Here is a 10,675-nt window from a genome sequence, read left to right as displayed (position 1 = left end):
TCTTCAATAAAAACTACACAGAAGCATTCTGTGAAACTTCTTTCTGTTCTGTGCATTCAACTAACAGAGTTGAAGCTTACTTTTGATTGAGCAGTTCTGAAACACTCTTTCTGTAGAAACTGCAAGTGACATTCGAGCGCTAAAGGGCCTATAGTGAAAAAGGGATATCTTCAAATAAAAACTACACAGAAGCATTCTGTGAAACTTCTTTCTGTTGTGCATTCAACTAACAGAGTTGAAGCTTACTTTTGATTGAGCAGTTCTGAAACACTCTTTCTGTAGAAACTGCAAGTGGAATTCTGAACGCTAAAGGGCCTATAGTGGAAAAAGGAATCTTCAAATAAAAACTACACAGAAGCATTCTGTGCAAACTTCTTTCTATTCTGTGCATTCATCTAACAGAGTTGAAGCTTACTTTTGATTGAGCAGTTCTGAAACACTCTTTCTGTAGAAACTGCAAGTGGACATTCGAACGCTAAGGGTATAGTGGAAAAAGGATATCTTCAAATAAAAACTACACAGAAGCATTCTGTGAAACTTCTTTCTGTTCTTGCATTCAACTAACAGAGTTGAAGCTTACTTTTGATTGAGCAGTTCTGAAACACTCTTTCTGTAGAAACTGCATGTACATTCGAGCGCTAAAGGGCCTATAGTGGAAAAAGGGATATCTTCAAATAAAAACTACACAGAAGCATTCTGTGAACTTCTTTCTGTTCTGTGCATTCAACTAACAGAGTTGAAGCTTACTTTTGATTGAGCAGTTCTGAAACACTCTTTCTGTAGAAACTGCAAGTGGACATTCGAGCTAAAGGGCCTATAGTGGAAAAAGGATATCTTCAAATAAAAACTACACAGAAGCATTCTGTGAAACTTCTTTCTGTTCTGTGCATTCAACTAACAGAGTTGAAGCTTACTTTTGATTGAGCAGATCTGAAACACTCTTTCTGTAGAAACTGCAAGTGGACATTCCAGCTAAAGGGCCTATAGTGAAAAAGGGATATCTTCAAATAAAAACTACACAGAAGCATTCTGTGAAACTTCTTTCTGTTCTGTGCATTCAACTAAAGAGTTGAAGCTTACTTTTGATTGAGCAGTTCTGAAACACTCTTTCTGTAGAAACTGCAAGTGGACATTCCACGCTAAGGGCCTATAGTGGAAAAAGGATATCTTCAAATAAAAACTACACAGAAGCATTCTGTGAAACTTCTTTCTGTTCTGTGCATTCAACTAACAGAGTTGAACTTACTTTTGATTGAGCAGTTCTGAAACACTCTTTCTGTAGAAACTGCAAGTGGACATTCCGAACTAAGGGCCTAAGTGGAAAAAGGATATCTTCAAATAAAAACTACACAGAAGCATTCTGTGAAACTTCTTTCTGTTCTGTGCATTCAACTAACAGAGTTGAAGCTTACTTTTGAGAGTTCTGAAACACTCTTTTGTAGAAACTGCAAGTGTCATTCCAGCGCTAAGGGCCTATAGTGGAAAAGGAAATCTTCAAATAAAAACTACACAGAAGCATTCTGTGAAACTTCTTTCTGTCTGTGCATTCAACTAACAGAGTTGAAGCTTACTTTTGATTGAGCAGTTCTGAAACACTCTTTCTGTAGAAACTGCAAGTGACATTCGGCGCTAAAGGGCCTATAGTGGAAAAAGATATCTTCAAATAAAAACTACACAGAAGCATTCTGTGAAACTTCTTTCTGTTCTGTGCATTCAACTAACAGTTGAAGCTTACTTTTGATTGAGCAGTTCTGAAACACTCTTTCTGTAGAAACTGCAAGTGGACATTCGAGCTAAGGGCCTATAGTGGAAAAAGGTATCTTCAAATAAAAACTACACAGAAGCATTCTGTGAAACTTCTTTCTGTTCTGTGCATTCAACTAACAGAGTTGAAGCTTACTTTTGATTGAGCAGTTCTGAAACACTCTTTCTGTAGAAACTGCAAGTGGACATTCCTAAGGGCCTATAGTGGAAAAGGAAATCTTCAAATAAAAACTACACAGAAGCATTCTGTGAAACTTCTTTCTGTTTCTGTCATTCAACTCAGAGTTGAAGCTTACTTTTGATTGAGCAGTTCTGAAACACTCTTTCTGTAGAAACTGCAAGTGGACATTCTGACGCTAAAGGGCCTATAGGAAAAAGGAATATCTTCAAATAAAAACTACACAGAAGCATTCTGTGAAACTTCTTTCTGTTCTGTGCATTCAACTAACAGAGTTGAAGCTTACTTTTGATTGAGCAGTTCTGAAACACTCTTTCTGTAGAAACTGCAAGTGACATTCGAGCGCTAAAGGGCCTATAGTGGAAAAAGGATATCTTCAAATAAAAACTACACAGAAGCATTCTGTGAAACTTCTTTCTGTTCTGTGCATTCAACTAACAGAGTTGAAGCTTACTTTTGATTGAGCAGTTCTGAAACACTCTTTCTGTAGAAACTGCAAGTGCATTCAGCGCTAAGGGCCTATAGTGGAAAAGGATATCTTCAAATAAAAACTACACAGAAGCATTCTGTGAAACTTCTTTCTGTTCTGTGCATTCAACTAACAGAGTTGAAGCTTACTTTTGATTGAGCAGTTCTGAAACACTCTTTCTGTAGAAACTGCAAGTGGACATTCCGAACGCTAAAGGGCCTATAGTGGAAAAAGGAATATCTTCAAATAAAAACTACACAGAAGCATTCTGTGAAACTTCTTTCTGTTCTGTGCATTCAACTAACAGAGTTGAAGCTTACTTTTGATTGAGCAGTTCTGAATCACTCTTTCTGTAGAAACTGCAAGTGGACATTCGAGCAAAAGGGCCTATAGTGGAAAAAGGATATTTCAAATAAAAACTACACAGAAGCATTCTGTGAAACTTCTTTCTGTTCTGTCATTCAACTAACAGAGTTGAAGCTTACTTTTGATTGAGCAGTTCTGAAACACTCTTTCTGTAGAAACTGCAAGTGGACATTCGAGCGCTAAGGCCTATAGTGGAAAAAGGGATATCTTCAAATAAAAACTACACAGAAGCATTCTGTGAAACTTCTTTCTGTTCTGTGCATTCAACTAACAGAGTTGAAGCTTACTTTTGATTGAGCAGTTCTGAAACACTCTTTCTGTAGAAACTGCAAGTGGACATTCGAGCTAAGGGCCTATAGTGGAAAAAGGGATATCTTCAAATAAAAACTACACAGAAGCATTCTGTGAAACTTCTTTCTGTTCTGTGCATTCAACTAACAGAGTTGAAGCTTACTTTTGATTGAGCAGTTCTGAAACACTCTTTCTGTAGAAACTGCAAGTGGAAATTCTGAACGCTAAAGGGCCTTTAGTGGAAATAGGAACATCTTCAAATAAAAACTACACAGAAGCATTCTGTGCAACTTCTTTCTCTTCTGTGCCTTCATCTAACAGAGTTGAAGCTTACTTTTGATTGAGCAGTTCTGAAACACTCTTTCTGTAGAAACCGCAAGTGGACATTCTGAACCCTAAAGGCCTATAGTGGAAAAAGGTATATCTTCAAATAAAAACTACACAGAAGCATTCTGTCAAACTTCTTTCTCTTCTGTGCATTAAACTAACAGAGTTGAAGCTTACTTTTGATTGAGCAGATCTGAAACACTCTTTCTGTAGAAACTGCAAGTGAACATTCGGAGTGCTGAGGGACCTATAGTGGTAAAAGTTATATCTTCCAATAAAAACTACACAGAAGCATTCTGTGTAACTTCTTTCTGTTCAGTCCATTCAACTAACAGAGTTGAAGCTTACTTTTGATTGAGCAGTTCTGAAACACTCTTTCTGTAGAAACTGCAAGTGGACATTCCGAGCGCTAAGGGGCCTATAGTGAAAAAAGGGATATCTTCAAATAAAAACTACACAGTAGCATTCTGTGAAACTTCTTTCTGTTCTGTGCATTCAACTAACAGAGTTGAAGCATACTTTTGATTGAGCAGTTCTGAAACACTCTTTCTGTAGAAACTGCAAGTGGATATTCCGAGCGCTCAGGTACCTATAGTGGAAAAAGGAATATCTCCAAATACAAACTACACAGAAGCATTCTGTGAAGCTTCTTTCTGTTCTGTGCATTGAACTAACAGAGTTGAAGCTTACTTTTGATTGAGCACTTCTGAAACACTCTTTCTGTAGAAACTGGAAGTGTACATTCTGAACGCTAAAGGGCCTTTTGAGGAAAAAGGAATATCTTCAAATAAAAATTACACAGAAGCATTCTGTGCTACTTCTTTCTCCTCTGTGCATTCATCTAGCAGGGTTGAAGCTTACTTTTGATTGAGCAGTTCTGAAACACGCTTTCTGTAGAAACTGCAAGTTGATTCGGAATGCCACGGGGCCTATATTGGCAAAAGGAATATCTTCAAATAAAATCTACACAGAAGAGTTCTGTGTAACTTCTTTCTGTTCGGTCCATTCAACTAACAGAGATGAAGCTTACTTTTGATTGAGCAGTTCTGTAACACTCTTTCTGTAGATACTGCAATTTGACGTTTGGAGCGCCATAGTGCCTATAGTGGAAAAAGGAGTATGTTCAATAAATCCTACACAGAAGCATTCTGTGAAACTTCTTTCTGTTCTGTGCATTCAACTAACAGAGTTGAAGCTTACTTTTCATTGAGCAGTGCTAAAAAACCCTTTCTGTAGAAACAGCAAGTGGACATTCCGAATGCTAAAGACCTATAGTGGAAAAAGGTATATCTTGAAATAGAAACAACACAGAAGCATTCTGTCAAACTTCTTTCTGTTCTGTGCATTAAACTAACAGATTTGAAGCCTACTTTTGATTGAGCACCTCTGAAACACTCTTTCTGTAGAAACTGCAAGTGGACATTCAGAGTGCTAAGGGGCCTATAGTGGTAAAAGGGATATATTCAAGTAAAAACTACACAGAAGCCTTCTGTGTAAATTCTTTCTGTTCGGTCCATTCAACTAACAGAGTTGAAGCTTACTTTTGATTGAGCAGTTCTGAAACACTCTTTCTGTAGAAACTGCAAGTTGACATTTCGAGCGCTAAGGGGCCTATAGTGGAAAAAGGGATATCTTCAAATAAAAACTACACAGAAGCATTCTGTGAAATTTCTTTCTGTTCCGTGCATTCAACTAACAGAGTTGAAGCTTACTTTTGATTGAGCAGTTCTGAAACACTCTTTCTGTAGATACTGCAATTTGTCGTTTCGAGCGCCAAAGGGCCTATAGGGGAAAAAGGGATATGTTCAAATAAAAACTACCCAGAAGCATTCTGTGAAACTTCTTTCTGTTCTGTGCATTCATTTAACAGAGTTGAAGCTTAATTTTGATTGAGCAGTTCTGAAACACTCTTTCTGTAGAAACTGCAAGTGGACATTTCGAGCGCTAAAGGGCCTATAGTGAAAAAAGGGATATCTTCAAATAAAAACTACACAGAAGCATTCGGTGAAACATCTTTCTGTTCTGTGCATTCAAATAACAGAGTTGAAGCATACTTTGGTTGAGCAGTTCTGAAACACTCTTTCTGTAGAAACTGCAAGTGGACATTCCGAGTGCTAAGGGTCCTATAGTGGAAAAAGAATATCTCCAAATAAAAACTACACAGAATCATTCTGTGACACTTCTTTCTGTTCTGTGCATTCATCAAACAGAGTTGAAGCTTACTTTTGATTGAGCAGATCTGAAACACTCTTTCCCTAGAAACGGCAAGTGGACATTCCGAGCGCTAAAGGCCTATAGTGAAAAAAGAGTTATCTTCAAATAAAAAGTACACAGAAGCATTCTGTCAAACTTCTTTCTGTTCTGTGCATTCAACAAACAGAGTTGAAGCTTCCTTTTGATAGAGCACTTCTGAAACACTCTTTCTGTAGAAACTGCATGTGGACATTCGGAGTGCCAAGGGGCCTACAGGGGTAGAAGTAATATCTCTAAATAAAAACTACACAAAAGCATTCTGTGTAACTTCTTTCTGTTCAGTCCATTCAACTAACCGAGTTGAAACTTACTTTTGATGGAGCAGTTCTGAAACACTCTTTCTGTAGAAACTGCCTGTGCAAATTCCAAGCGCTAAAGGGCCTCTAGTGGAAAAAGCGATATCTTTAAACAAAAACTACACAGAAGCATTTTGTGAAACTTCTTTCTGTTCTGTGCATTCAACTAACAGAGTTGAAGCTTACTTTTGATTGAGCAGTTCTGAAACACTCTTTCTGTAGAAACTGCAAGTGTACATTCCGAGCCCTAAAGGGCCTATAGTGAAAAAAGTGATATCTTCAAATAAAAACTACATAGAAGCATTCTGTAAAACTTCTTTCTGTTCTCTGCATTCTACTAACAGAGTTGAAGATTACTTTTGATTGAGCACTTCTGTAACACTCTTTCTGTAGAAACTGCAAGTTGACATTCGGAGTGCTAAGGGGCCAACAGTGGTAAAAGGAATATCTTCAAATAAAAACGACACAGAAGCGTTCTGTGTAACTTCTTTCTGTTCGGTCCATTCAGCTAACAGAGTTGAAGCTTACTTTTGATTGACCAGTTCTGAAACACTCCTTCTGTAGATACTGCAAGTTGACGTTTCGAGCGCTAAATAGCCTATACTGGAAAAAGGGATATCTTCATATAAAAACTACACAGAAGCATTCTGTGAAACTTCTTTCTGTTCTGTGCATTGAACTAACAGAGTTGAAACTTACTTTTGATTGAGCAGTTCTGAAACACTCTTTCTGTAGAAACTGCAAGTGGACATTGCGAGCGCTAAAGGGCCTATAGTGAAAAAAGGGATATCTTCAAATAAAAACTACACAGAAGCATTCTGTGAAACTTCTTTCTGTTGTGTTCATTCAACTAACAGAGTTGAAGCATACTTTTGATAGAGCAGTTCTCAAACACTCTTTCTGTAGAAACTGCAAGTGGAAATTCTGAACGCTAAAGGGCCTTTAGTGGAAATAGGAACATCTTCAAATAAAAACTACACAGAAGCATTCTGTGCAACTTCTTTCTCTTCTGTGCCTTCATCTAACAGAGTTGAAGCTTACTTTTGATTGAGCAGTTCTGAAACACTCTTTCTGTAGAAACCGCAAGTGGACATTCTGAACCCTAAAGGCCTATAGTGGAAAAAGGTATATCTTCAAATAAAAACTACACAGGAGCATTCTGTCAAACTTCTTTCTCTTCTGTGCATTAAACTAACAGAGTTGAAGCTTACTTTTGATTGAGCAGATCTGAAATCTCTTTCTGTAGAAACTGCAAGTGAACATTCGGAGTGCTGAGGGACCTATAGTTGTAAAAGTTATATCTTCCAATAAAAACTACACAGAAGCATTCTGTGTAACTTCTTTCTGTTCAGTCCATTCAACTAACAGAGTTGAAGCTTACTTTTGATTGAGCAGTTCTGAAACACTCTTTCTGTAGAAACTGCAAGTGGACATTCCGAGCGCTAAGGGGCCTATAGTGAAAAAAGGGATATCTTCAAATAAAAACTACACAGTAGCATTCTGTGAAACTTCTTTCTGTTCTGTGCATTCAACTAACAGAGTTGAAGCATACTTTTGATTGAGCAGTTCTGAAACACTCTTTCTGTAGAAACTGCAAGTGGACATTCCGAGCGCTCAGGTTCCTATAGTGGAAAAAGGAATATCTCCAAATACAAACTACACAGAAGCATTCTTTGAAGCTTCTTTCTGTTCTGTGCATTGAACTAACAGAGTTGAAGCTTACTTTTGATTGAGCAGATCTGAAACACTCTTTCTGTAGAAACTGCAAGTGGACATTCCGAGCACTAAAGGGCCTATAGTGAAAAAAGGTATATCTTCAAATAAAAACTACACAGAAGCATTCTGTGAAACTTCTTTCTGTTCTGTGCATTCAACAAACAGAGATGAAGCTTCCCTTTGATTGAGCAGTTCTGAAACTCTCTTTCTGTAGAAACAGCAATTGGACACTATGAACGCTATATGCCTCTAGTGGAAATAGGTATATCTTCAAATAAAAACTACACAGAAGCATTCTGTCAAACTTCTTTCTGTTCTGTGCATTCAACTAAGAGAGTTGAAGCTTACTTTTGATTGAGCACTTCTGAAACACTCTTTCTGTGGAAACTGCAAGGGGACATTCGGAGTGCTAAGGTGACTACAGTGGTAAAAGAAGTATCTTCAGATAAAAACTGCACAAAAGCATTCTGTGTAACTTCTTTCTGTTCAGTCCATTCAACTAACCGAGTTGAAGCTTAATTTTGATTGAGAAGTTCTGAAACTCTATTTCTATAAAAACTGCAAGTTGACATTTCGAGCGCTAAAGGGCCTATAGTGGAAAAAGGGATATCTTCAAATAAAAACTACACAGAAGCATTCTGTGAAACTTCTTTCTGTTCTGTGCATTCAACTAACAGAGTTGAAGCTTACTTTTGATTGAGCAGATCTGAAGCACTCTTTCTGTAGAAACTGCAAGTGGACATTCGGAGTGCTAAGGATCCTATAGTGGTAAAAGGATTATATTCCAATAAAAACTACACAGAAGCATTCTGTGTAACTTCTTTCTGTTCAGTCCATACAAATAACAGAGTTGAAGCTTACTTTTGGTTGAGCAGTTCTGAAACACTCTTTCTGTAGAAACTGCAAGTGGACATTCCGAGCGCTAAGGGGCCTATAGTGAAAAAAGGGATATCTTCAAATAAAAACTACAGAGTAGCATTCTGTGAAACTTCTTTCTGTTCTGTGCATTCAACTAACAGAGTTGAAGCATACTTTTGATTGAGCAGTTCTGAAACACTCTTTCTGTAGAAACTGCAAGTGGACATTCCGAGCGCTCAGGTTCCTATAGTGGAAAAAGGAATATCTCCAAATACAAACTACACAGAAGCATTCTGTGCAACTTCTTTCTCCTCTGTGCATTCATCTAGCAGGGTTGAAGCTTACTTTTGATTGAGCAGTTCTGAATCATGCTTTCTGTAGAAACTGCAAGTTGATTCGGAATGCCACGGGGCCTATAGTGGCAAAAGGAATATCTTCAAATAAAAACTACACAGAAGAGTTCTGTGTAACTTCTTTCTGTTCGGTCCATTCAACTAACAGAGATGAAGCTTACTTTTGATTGAGCAGTTCTGTAACACTCTTTCTGTAGATACTGCAATTTGACGTTTGGAGCGCCATAGTACCTATAGTGGAATAAGGAATATGTTCAAATAAATCCTACACAGAAGCATTCTGTGAAACTTCTTTCTGTTCTGTGCATTCAACTAACAGAGTTGAAGCTTACTTTTCATTGAGCAGTGCTAAAAAACCCTTTCTGTAGAAACAGCAAGTGGACATACCGAATGCTAAAGACCTATAGTGGAAAAAGATATATCTTGAAATAGAAACTACACAGAAGCATTCTGTCAAACTTCTTTCTGTTCTGTGCATTAAACTAACAGATTTGAAGCCTACTTTTGATTGAGCACTTCTGAAACACTCTTTCTGTAGAAACTGCAAGTGGACATTCAGAGTGCTAAGGGGCCTATAGTGGTAAAAGGGATATATTCAAGTAAAAACTACACAGAAGCCTTCTGTGTAAATTCTTTCTGTTCGGTCCATTCAACTAACAGAGTTGAAGCTTACTTTTGATTGAGCAGTTCTGAAACACTCTTTCTGTAGAAACTGCAAGTTGACATTTCGAGCGCTAATGGGCCTACAGTGGAAAAAGGGATATCTTCAAATAAAAACTACACAGAAGCATTCTGTGAAATTTCTTTCTGTTCTGTGCATTGAACTAACAGAGTTGAATCTTACTTTTGATTGAGCAGTTCTGAAACACTCTTTCTGTAGAAACTGCAAGTGGAAATTCTGAACGCTAAAGGGCCTTTAGTGGAAATAGGAACATCTTCAAATAAAAACTACACAGAAGCATTCTGTGCAACTTCTTTCTCTTCTGTGCCTTCATCTAACAGAGTTGAAGCATACTTTTGATAGAGCAGTTCTCAAACACTCTTTCTGTAGAAACTGCAAGTGGAAATTCTGAACGCTAAAGGGCCTTTAGTGGAAATAGGAACATCTTCAAATAAAAACTACACAGAAGCATTCTGTGCAACTTCTTTCTCTTCTGTGCCTTCATCTAACAGAGCTGAAGCTTACTTTTATTGAGCAGTTCTGAAACACTCTTTCTGTAGAAACTGCAAGTGGACATTCTGAACGCTAAGGGGTCAATAGTGGAAAAAGGAATATCTTCAAATAACAACTACACAGAAGCATTTTGTGAAACTCCGTTCTTTTCTGTGCATTCAAGTAACAGAGTTGAAGCTTACTTTTGATTGAGCAGTTCTGAAACACTCTTTCTGTAGAAACTGCATGTTGACATTTCGAGCGCCAAAGGTCCTATAGTGGAATACGGGATATCTTCAAATAAAAACTACACAGAAGCATTCTGTGCAACTTCTTTCTGTTCTGTGCATTCAAGTAACAGAGTTGAAGCTTACTTTTGATTCAGCAGTTCTGAAACACTCTTTCTGTAGAAACTGCAAGTGGACATTCTGAACGCTAAAGGGCCTATAGTGGAAAAAGGAATATCTTCGAATAAAAACAACACAGAAGAATTCTGTGAAACTTCTTTCTGTTCTGTGCTTTCAAGTAACGGACTTGAAGCTGACTTTTGATTCAGGAGATCTGAATCAGTCTTTCTGTGGAAACTGCAAGTTGACATTCCTAGCGCTAAAGGGCCTATAGAGGAAAAAGGAATATCTTCAAATAAAAACT

This window comes from Nomascus leucogenys, unplaced genomic scaffold (genome assembly GCF_006542625.1).
Source record: "Nomascus leucogenys isolate Asia unplaced genomic scaffold, Asia_NLE_v1 000504F_328716_qpd_obj, whole genome shotgun sequence".
Lineage (NCBI taxonomy): Eukaryota > Metazoa > Chordata > Mammalia > Primates > Hylobatidae > Nomascus > Nomascus leucogenys.
Note: the sequence above shows the minus strand (reverse complement) of the source record.